We start from the raw sequence: 10,544 nt of genomic DNA, 5'->3' as shown, positions 1-10,544 counted from the left end.
GGCTAAGGTGTATGTAAACTTCCAACTTCAACTGTATCATCTTTCCATATCTAACCTTAAAACTCAAATCAAAATAGTGAATCATATAACTTATCATTAGTTCCATCCACTTCCTGTAGCCATTAATGGCATCGAAACAGCCTATCAAACAGACAACATTTTGTCCATTCCAAATATTAAATTAGGCTGACTTTTGAAAAATAAATAACATAATGAATCAGTCATCTTCCTGAGCGGAGACTGGTCTATCAGATTCAGAGATGAATTGCAATCAGGAAGGCGAAATAAAAAGTTGACCAATAAGGATATTGCCTATCATTGTGCGGCCAATAGAGATAATAGATAGACAGCGCAGTGTTGCTGAAATGATGTATTCCTGATCGGAGTCATTAGATATACAGCATGTGGCATACCTGTTTCTCCCGTCTAAAAACAACATCTTGAACATAATATAAAATTCAATGCATCTCCTTTCCATATAACCCTTAAGACAAAAATCAAAACAAATAACTTATTGCATCCACTTTATCAATAGCCTATAATGACATCAAGACAAAACCTTCCATTGCAAATCATTTGTAGGCTGTGGGGTTTTATTTCAAAGGCACTTCCAGAGAGATGCATAGACTCACGAGCCAAAACAGCTCCTCGAAAAGTGTGCACAATTGTGTATGTCATCCATTCTGTATGATATGTTTTGTCCTGCAAAAAAAGACAAAATCCTGCAATTTGTATGATATGTTGCAAATTCCAATTGCTACAATATGTTACGAATTTGTAAGTGCTTAAGATCCTGTTCAATTCTTTATGAGACCCCTAGAGTTGATTGACACACCTGTGCATCACATGGTGACATCATTTTGAATATCGAATACCTCCCGTGTGTTTATGCTATTTACAGTGCATTCGGGAAGTATTCAGACCCCTTGACTTTTTCCAAATTTTGTTACAGCCTTATTCTAAAATTGATTAAATTGTTTTTTTTCTCTCTCATCACACAATACCCCCATAATGACAAAGCAAAAACAGGTTTTTAGAAATTTTTGCAAATGTATTAAAAATAAAGAACTAAAATAATACATTTACATAAGTATTCAGACCCTTTACTCAGTACTTTGTTGAAGCACCTTTGGCAGCGATTACAGCCTCGAGTCTTCTTGGGTATGACACTACAAGCTTGGCACACCTGTATTTGGGGAGTTTCTCCCATTCTTCTCTGCAGATCCTCTCAAGCTCTGGCAGGTTGGATGGGGAGCATCGCTGCACAGGTATTTTCATGTCTCTCCAGAGATATTCGATCGGGTTCAAGTCCAGGGCTCTGGCTGGGACACTCAAGGACATTAAGAGACTTGTCCCGAAGCCACTCGTGTGTTGTCTTGGCTGTGTGCTTAGGGTCGTTGTCCTGTTGGAAGGTGAACCTTCGCCCCAGTCTGAGGTCCTGAGCGCTCTGGAGCAAGTTTTCATCAAGGATCTCGCTGTACTTTGCTACGTTCATCTTTCCCTCGATCCTGACTTGTCTCCCACTCCCTGACGTTGATAAACATCCCCACAGCATGATGCTGCCACCACCATGCTTCACCGTAGGGATGGTGCCAGGTTCCCTCCAGATGTGACGCTTGGCATTCAGGCCAAAGAGTTGAATCTTGATTTTATCAGACCAGATAATCTTGTTTCTCATGGTCTGAGAGTCCTTTAGGTGCCTTTTGGCAAACTCCAAGCGGGCTGTCATGTGCCTTTTACTGAGGAGTGGCTTCCGTCTGGCCACTCTACCATTAAGGCCTGATTGGTGGAGTGCTGCAGAGATGGTTGTCCTTCTGGATGGTTCTCCCATCTCCACAGAGGAATTCTGGAGCTCTGTGAGAGTGACCTTTGGGTTCTTGGTCACCTCCCTGACCAAGGCCCTTCTCCCCCGATTGCTCAGTTTGGCCGGGCGGCCAGCTCTAGGAAGAGTCTTGGTGGTTACAAACGTCTTCCATTTAAGAATGATGGAGGCCACTGTGTTCTTGGGGACCTTCAACCTTCCCCAGATCTGTGCCTCGACACAATCCTATCTTGGAGCTCTACGGACAATTCCTTCGACCTCATGGCTTGGTTTTTCCTCTGACATGCACTGTCAACTGTGGGACCTTATATAGACAGGTGTGCCTTTCCAAATCATGTCCAATCAATTGAATTTACCACATGTGGACTCCAATCAAGTTGTAGAAACATCTCAAGGATGATCAATGGAAACAGGATGCACCTGAGCTCAATTTCGAGTCTCATAGCAAAGGGTCTGAATACTTATGTAAATAAGGTATTTCTGTTTTTGTTTGTTTATAAATTTGAAAAACATTCTTAAAACCTGTTTTTGCTTTGTCATTATGGGGTATTGTGTGTAGATTGATGAGGAAAAAATTAATGTAATCCATTTTAGAGTAAGGCTGTAACGTAACAAAATGTGGAAAAAGTCAAGGGGTCTGAATACTTTCCGAATGTACTGCAACTCAATCCTGTCTTTCCACCAATAGAAAGTTTGCGCCTATTCCATAACATGGGGCTTGTAAAAGCGGCCTTTTTCTACAAGAGAGGATCCGGACAAGAAAATAGTCATGAAAATGTCTGTAAAACATGAACCGTGTGAGCTACAAACTACACTGAACAAAAGCTATAAATGCAACATGCAACAATTTCAAAGATATTAATGTGTTTCAGTTCATATAAGGAAATCAGTCAATTTAAATAAATTCATTTGGCCCTAATCTATGGATTTCATCTGACTGGGAATACAGATAGGCATCTGTTGGTCACAGATACCTTTAAAAAAGGTAGGGGCGTGGTTCAGAAAACCAGTCAGTATCTGGTGTGACCACCATTTGCCACATGCAGCGTGACACATCTCCTTCGCAAAGAGTTGATCAGGCTGTTGATTGTGGCCTGTGGAATGTTGTCCCACTCCTCTTCAATGGCTGTGCGAAGTTGCTGGATATTGGTGGGAACTGGAACACACTGTCATACACGTCGATCCAGAGCATCCCAAATATGCTCAATGGGTGACATGTCTGGTGAGTATGCAGGCCATGGAAGAACTGGGACATTTTCAGCTTCCAGGAATTGTGTACAGATCCTTGCGACATGAGGCCGTGCATTATTATGCTAAAACATGAGGTGACGGCGACGGATGAATGGCACGACAATGGGCCTCAGGATCTCGTCATGGTATCTCTGTGCATTCAAATTGCCATTGATGAAATGCAATTGTGTTCGTTGTCCGTACCTTATGCCTGCTCATATCTTAACCCCACTGCCACCATGGGGTACTCTGTTCACAACGTTGACATCAACAAACTGCTCGCCCACACGACGCCATTCATTCTGTCTGCCATCTGCCCGGTACAGTTGAAACCTGGATTCATCCCTGAAGAGCACACTTCTCCACCGTGCCAGTGGCCATCGAAGGTGAGCATTTGCCCACTGAAGTCAGTTACAGTGGCTTGTGAAAGTATTCACCTCCCGTGGCATTTTTCCTATTTTGTTGCCTTACAACCTGGAATTAAAATTGATTTTTTGTGGGTTTGTATCATTTGATTTACACAACATGCCTACCACTTTGAAGATGCAAAATATTTTTTTGTGAAACAAACAAATGAGCGTGCATAACTATTCACACCCCCAAAGTCAATACTTTGTAGAGCCACCTTTTGCAGCCATTACAGCTGCAAGTCTCTTGGGGTATGTCTCTATAAGCTTGGCACATCTAGCCACTGGGATATTTGCCCATTCTTCAAGGCAAATCTGCTCCAGCTCCTTCAAGTTGGATGGGTTCCGCTGGTGTACAGCAATCTTTAAGTCATACCACAGATTCTCAGTTAGATTGAGGTCTGGGCTTTGACTAGGCCATTCCAAGACATTTAAATGTTTCACCTTAAACTACTCGAGTGTTGCTTTAGCAGTATGCTTTGGGTCATTGTCCTGCTGGAAGGTGAACCTCCGTCCCAGTCTCAAATCTCTGGAAGACTGAAACAGGTTTCCCTCAAGAATTTCCCTGTTTTTAGCGCCATCCATCATTCCTTCAATTCTGACCAGTTTCCCAGTCCCAGCCGATGAAAAACATCCCCACAGCATGATGCTGCCACCACCATGCTTCACTGTGGGGATGGTGTTCTCGGGATGATGAGAGGTGTTGGGTTTGCGCCAGACATAGCGTTTTCCTTGATGGCCAAAAAGCTCAATTTTAGTCTCATCTGACCAGAGTACCTTCTTCCATTTGTTTGGGGAGTCTCCCACATGGCCTTTGGCGAACACCAAACGTGTTTGCTTCTTTTTTTCTTTAAACAATGGCTTTTTTCTGGCCACTCTTCCGTAAAGCCCAGCTCTGTGGAGTGTACGGCTTAAAGTGGTCCTATGGACAGATACTCCAATCTCCGCTGTGGTGCTTTGCAGCTCCTTCAGGGTTATCTTTGGTCTCTTTGTTGCCTCTCTGATTAATGCCCTCCTTGCCTGGTCCGTGAGTTTTGGTGGGCGTCCCTCTTGGCAGGTTTGTTGTGGTGCCATATTCTTTCCATTTTTTAATAATGGATTTAATGGTGCTCTGTGGGATGTTCAAAGTTTTTGATATTTTTTTATAACCCAACCCTGATCTGCACTTCTCCACAACTTTGTCCCTGACCTGTTTGGAGAGCTCCTTGGTCTTTATGGTGCCGCTTGCTTGGTGGTGCCCCTTGCTTAGTGGTGTTGCAGACTCTGGGGCCTTTCACAACAGGTGTACAGTCTGCTGCCTCAGTTTTGATGATGGCAATTTGCATATACTCCAGAATGTCATGAAGAGTGATCAGATGAATTGCAATTAATTGCAAAGTCCCTCTTTGCCGTGAAAATGAACTTAATCCCAAAATAACATTTCCACTGCATTTCAACCCTGCCACAAAAGGACCAGTTGCCATCATGTCAGTGATTATCTCGTTAACACAGGTGAGAGTGTTGACGAGGACAAGGCTGGAGATCACTCTGTCATGTTGATTGAGTTAGAATAACAGACTGGAAGCTTTAAAAGGAGGGTGGTGCTTGAAATCATTGTTCTTCCTTTGTTAACATTACATTTTTACATTTACGTCATTTAGCAGACGCTCTTATCCAGAGCGACTTACAAATAGGTGCATTCCCCTAAAGCCAGTGGGATAACCACTTTACAATATCTTTTTTTTTTTTTTTTAGGGGTGGGGGGTAGAAGGATTACTTTATCCTATCCCAGGTATTCCTTAAAGAGGTGGGGTTTCAAATGTCTCCGGAAGGTGGTGAGTGACTCCGCTGTCCTGGCGTCGTGAGGGAGCTTGTTCCACCATTGGGGTGCCAGAGCAGCGAACAGTTTTGACTGGGTTAACCTTGGTTACCTGCAAGGAAACACGTGCCGTCATCATTGCTTTGCACAAAAAGGGCTTCACAGGCAAGGATATTGCTGCTAGTAAGATTGCACCTAAATCAACCATTTATCGGATCATCAAGAACTTCAAGGAGAGAGGTTCAATTGTTGTGAAGAAGGCGTCAGGGCACCCAAGAAAGTCCAGCAAGCGCCAGGACCGTCTCCTAAAGTTGATTCAGTTGCGGGATCGGGGCACCACCAGTGCAGAGCTTGCTCAGGAATGGCAGCAGGCAGGTGTGAGTGCATCTGCACGCACAGTGAGGCGAAGACCTTTGGAGGATGGCCTGGTGTCAAGAAGGGGAGCAAAGAAGCCACTTCTCTCCAGGAAAAACATCAGGGACAGACTGATATTCTGCAAAAGGTACAGGGATTGGACTGCTGAGGACTGGGGTAAAGTAAATTTCTCTGATGAATCCCCTTTCCGATTGTTTGGGGCATCCAGAAAACACCTTGTCCGGAGAAGACAAGGTGAGCGCTACCATCAGTCCTGTGTCATGCCAACAGTAAAGCATCCTGAGACCATTCATGTGTGGGGTTGCTTCTCAGCCAAGGGAGTGGGCTAACTCACAATTTTTCCCTAAGAACACAGCCATGAATAAAGAATGGTACCAACACATCCTCCGAGAGCAACTTCTCCCAACCATCCAAGAACAGTTTGGTGACGACCAATGCCTTTTCCAGCATGATGGAGCACCTTGCCATAAGGCAAAAGTGATAACTAAGTGGCTCGGGGAACAAAACATTGAAATGTTGGGTCCATGGCCAGGAAACTCCCCAGACCTTAAGCCCATTGAGAACTTGTGGTCGATCCTCAAGAGGCGGGTGGACAAACAAAAACCCACAAATTCTGACAAACTCCAAGCATTGATTATGCAACAATGGGCTGCCATCAGTCAGGATGTGGCCCAGAAGTTAATTGACAGCATGCCAGGGCGGATTGCAGAGGTCTTGAAAAAGAAGGGTCAACACTGCAAATATTGACTCTTTGCATAAACTTAATGTAATTGTCAATAAAAGCCTTTGACACTTATGGAATGCTTGTAATTATACTTCAGTATACCATAGTAACATCTCACAAAAATATCTCATAACACTGAAGCAGCAAACTTTGTGAAGACCAATACTTGTGTCATTCTCAAAACTTTTGACCACGACTGTATATATACTGAGATCATGTGACACTTAGATGTCACACAGGTGGACTTTATTTAACTAATTATGTGACTTCTGAAGGTAATTGGTTGCACCAGATCTTATTTAGGAGCTTCATAGCAAAGGGGGTGAATACATATGCACGCACCACTTATTTTTTTCATTTCACTTCACCCATTTGGACTATTCTGTGTATTTCCATTACATGAAATAAATAAAAATCAATTTAAATTACAGGTTGTAATGCAACAAAATAGGAAAAAATCCAAGGGGGATGAATACTTTTGCAAGGCACTGTATGACGCCGAACTGCAGTCAGGTCAAGACCCTGATGAGGATGACTAACACGCAGATGAGCTTCCCTGACACGGTTTCTGACAGTTTGTCAAAATCAAATGGCTAAATGATACATCTTAAAACAATTCCATATGCTAGCTTAGTAGATATTGCGATCTTAGGGCTTAGACCTACAGGGGTTTTAAGAGAGAAGAGAGCTCTTACAGTTCACTGTCTGTTATTCAACTGTAGCTTTGCCTTCACTGGTGCTTGACCTGTCCTGGGAGGGAGCAGGGAGGGAGTGTGCTGCCTACTGCACTTTTAACGCCATTGTCTGTCTGTCTGTCAGCATCTTTCACAGAATACACCAGTCAGTCTGTCCAAACCACTCTCCTCTGATCTCACTCTTTGCATCCTTCTCATCTCTCCTCTGACAGGGTGTGTTTGTGTGTGTGTGTGTGTGTGTGTGTGTGTGTGTGTGTGTGTAGCTCTCTTCTCCGACAGAGCTTTTCCCAGAGCAGAAAGAAAATGTGACTGGACCTCAGCCTGTCCATCTCTGTAAAAACCTCTGAGTCGACTGGTTGTTGTTGCCACTAGAGTCGACACTCAACAATAGTGAGGGAAACAAAATGTAAATTAGAATAACGACACATGCATAAAACAACACTGTCACAATACATTGTGTAGCTAACTCAATAAACAACACTGTCACTATACATTGTGTAGCTAACTCAATAAACAACACTGTCACAATACATTGTGTAGCTAACTCAATAAACAACACTGTCACTATACATTGTGTAGCTAACTCTATAAATAACACTGTCACAACAACACATTGTGTAGCTAACTCAATAAACAACACTGTCACTATACATTGTGTAGCTAACTCAATAAATAACACTGTCACAACAACACATTGTGTAGCTAACTCAATAAACAACACTGTCACAACAACACATTGTGTAGCTAACTCAATAAACAACACTGTCACTATACATTGTGTAGCTAACTCAATAAATAACACTGTCACAACAACACATTGTGTAGCTAACTCAATAAACAACACTGTCACAACAACACATTGTGTAGCTAACTCAATAAACAACACTGTCACAACAACACATTGTGTAGCTAACTCAATAAACAACACTGTCACAATGCATTGTGTAGCTAACTCAATAAACAACACTGTCACTATACATTGTGTAGCTAACTCAATAAACAACACTGTCACTATACATTGTGTAGCTAACTCAATAAATAACACTGTCACAACAACACATTGTGTAGCTAACTCAATAAACAACACTGTCACAACAACACATTGTGTAGCTAACTCAATAAACAACACTGTCACTATACATTGTGTAGCTAACTCAATAAATAACACTGTCACAACAACACATTGTGTAGCTAACTCAATAAACAACACTGTCACAACAACACATTGTGTAGCTAACTCAATAAACAACACTGTCACAACAACACATTGTGTAGCTAACTCAATAAACAACACTGTCACTATACATTGTGTAGCTAACTCAATAAACAACACTATCACAACAACACATTGTGTAGCTAACTCAATAAACAACACTGTCACAACAACATATTGTGTAGCTAACTCAATAAACAACACTGTCGCTATACATTGTGTAGCTAACTCAATAAATAACACTGTCACAACAACACATTGTGTAGCTAACTCAATAAACAACACTGTCACTATACATTGTGTAGCTAACTCAATAAATAACACTGTCACAACAACACATTGTGTAGCTAACTCAATAAACAACACTGTCACTATACATTGTGTAGCTAACTCAATAAATAACACTGTCACAACAACACATTGTGTAGCTAACTCAATAAACAACACTGTCACAACAACATATTGTGTAGCTAACTCAATAAACAACACTGTCACTATACATTGTGTAGCTAACTCAATAAATAACACTGTCACAACAACACATTGTGTAGCTAACTCAATAAACAACACTGTCACTATACATTGTGTAGCTAACTCAATAAATAACACTGTCACAACAACACATTGTGTAGCTAACTCAATAAACAACACTGTCACAACAACACATTGTGTAGCTAACTCAATAAACAACACTGTCACAACAACATATTGTGTAGCTAACTCAATAAACAACACTGTCACAACAGCACATTTTGTAGCTAACTCAATAAATAACACTGTCGCAACAGCACATTGTGTAGCTAACTCAATAAACAACACTGTCACAACAACACATTATGCAGCTAACTCAATAAACAACACTGTCACAACACATTATGTAGCTAATTCAATCTCCCTTGACAACCCAGAGAGAGCACAGACCATTTGAAGTTGCGTTTTATTGAATTATTAAATCAGAAGAGAACATTAAGATTTAATAAGAACATTATCCAGACTTGTTCAGAAGGAAAAGGGAAACAGTGTTGCATCTTGCCATACACAGACTTACAAGACTAAAACAAGATGTGTTTAGAAAATGGTATAAGATACCTACGTTGCTGTTTTATGTCGCGATGAGCGAAATCTAGGTTATTTTTTTACATTTTTAGTCATTTAGCAGACGCTCTTATCCAGAGCGACTTACAGTTAGTGGAGTGCATACATATATATTTTTTTTTTCATACTGGCCCCCCGCGGGAATCGAACCCACAACCCTGGTGTTGCAAACACCATGCTCTACCAACATCCCTCCCGGCCATTCCCTCCCCTACCCTGGGCCAATTGTGCGCCGCCCCATGGGTCTCCCGGTCACAGCCGGCTACGACAGAGCCTGGATTCGAACCAGGATCTCTAGTGGCACAGCTAGCGCTGCGATGCAGTGCATTAGACCACTGCGCCACTCGGGAGACCTATGGTAGTAAAAGGCTGCTCTGTATGGGTAGAGTTGGGTTGAGCTGGTGATTTAATTTCTGATGGTGAAAATGCTAGATTTGATTAATTGACCTGTAGGGTTCCTGGATGGGTGTAGTAGTGTTTTGGAAGGGGTGAATATTCAGTCAAAAATGTAATAAAATATCCCCTCAAATTGACTCAACATGTCCGGTAACGTCAGCTGATGGGGATCCAAATACAATCCAAATAGAATTAGTGTGCTCTGATTGTGACAAAGGACAGATATTAAAGTTTGTTGTTTGACTGTTTGATATAGTTATACAGCACTGCATAGACCCTTGAGACTGGTTCATAAAGGCATCAGTTCTAATTATCATCACGGAGGAAATCAGATATTCCCAGAACATCGTCGATGCTGAATCACGTCTGCAATGCTGCTCCTCTCCTGTCCTGTACTGCATTATGTTGGCATTAGCATTCTATTGCCTCTATGAGACTGGCCCCTGGCCCCTTCCCCTAAATCCCTTCTCCTTCTCCATCCCCTGCCCTGCTCTCTCTGCCAGGTCTTCTCCAGACTGTGGTGGGTAACAGCCGGTGCACTCCGGTCTTGTCTGTGTGTGTGTGTCTGTGTGTGTGTGGTGGGGTACTGTGCAGTAAAAAAGGGGAATATATCATTGGGTGGAAATCCCTGGCACGAGGATCCCAGTTCAGCACTTTCTCCCTCTGCACACACACACACACACACACACACACACACACACTGACAGTACTACACACGCACGCGCACTTGCATGCATTCGCACACAACTGCTGACACTGCCACAATCCTCTGCCACTAAGTCATCCCCT

Source organism: Coregonus clupeaformis, chromosome 36, assembly GCF_020615455.1.
Source record: "Coregonus clupeaformis isolate EN_2021a chromosome 36, ASM2061545v1, whole genome shotgun sequence".
In the NCBI taxonomy this organism is placed as follows: Eukaryota; Metazoa; Chordata; class Actinopteri; order Salmoniformes; family Salmonidae; genus Coregonus; species Coregonus clupeaformis.
Note: the sequence above shows the minus strand (reverse complement) of the source record.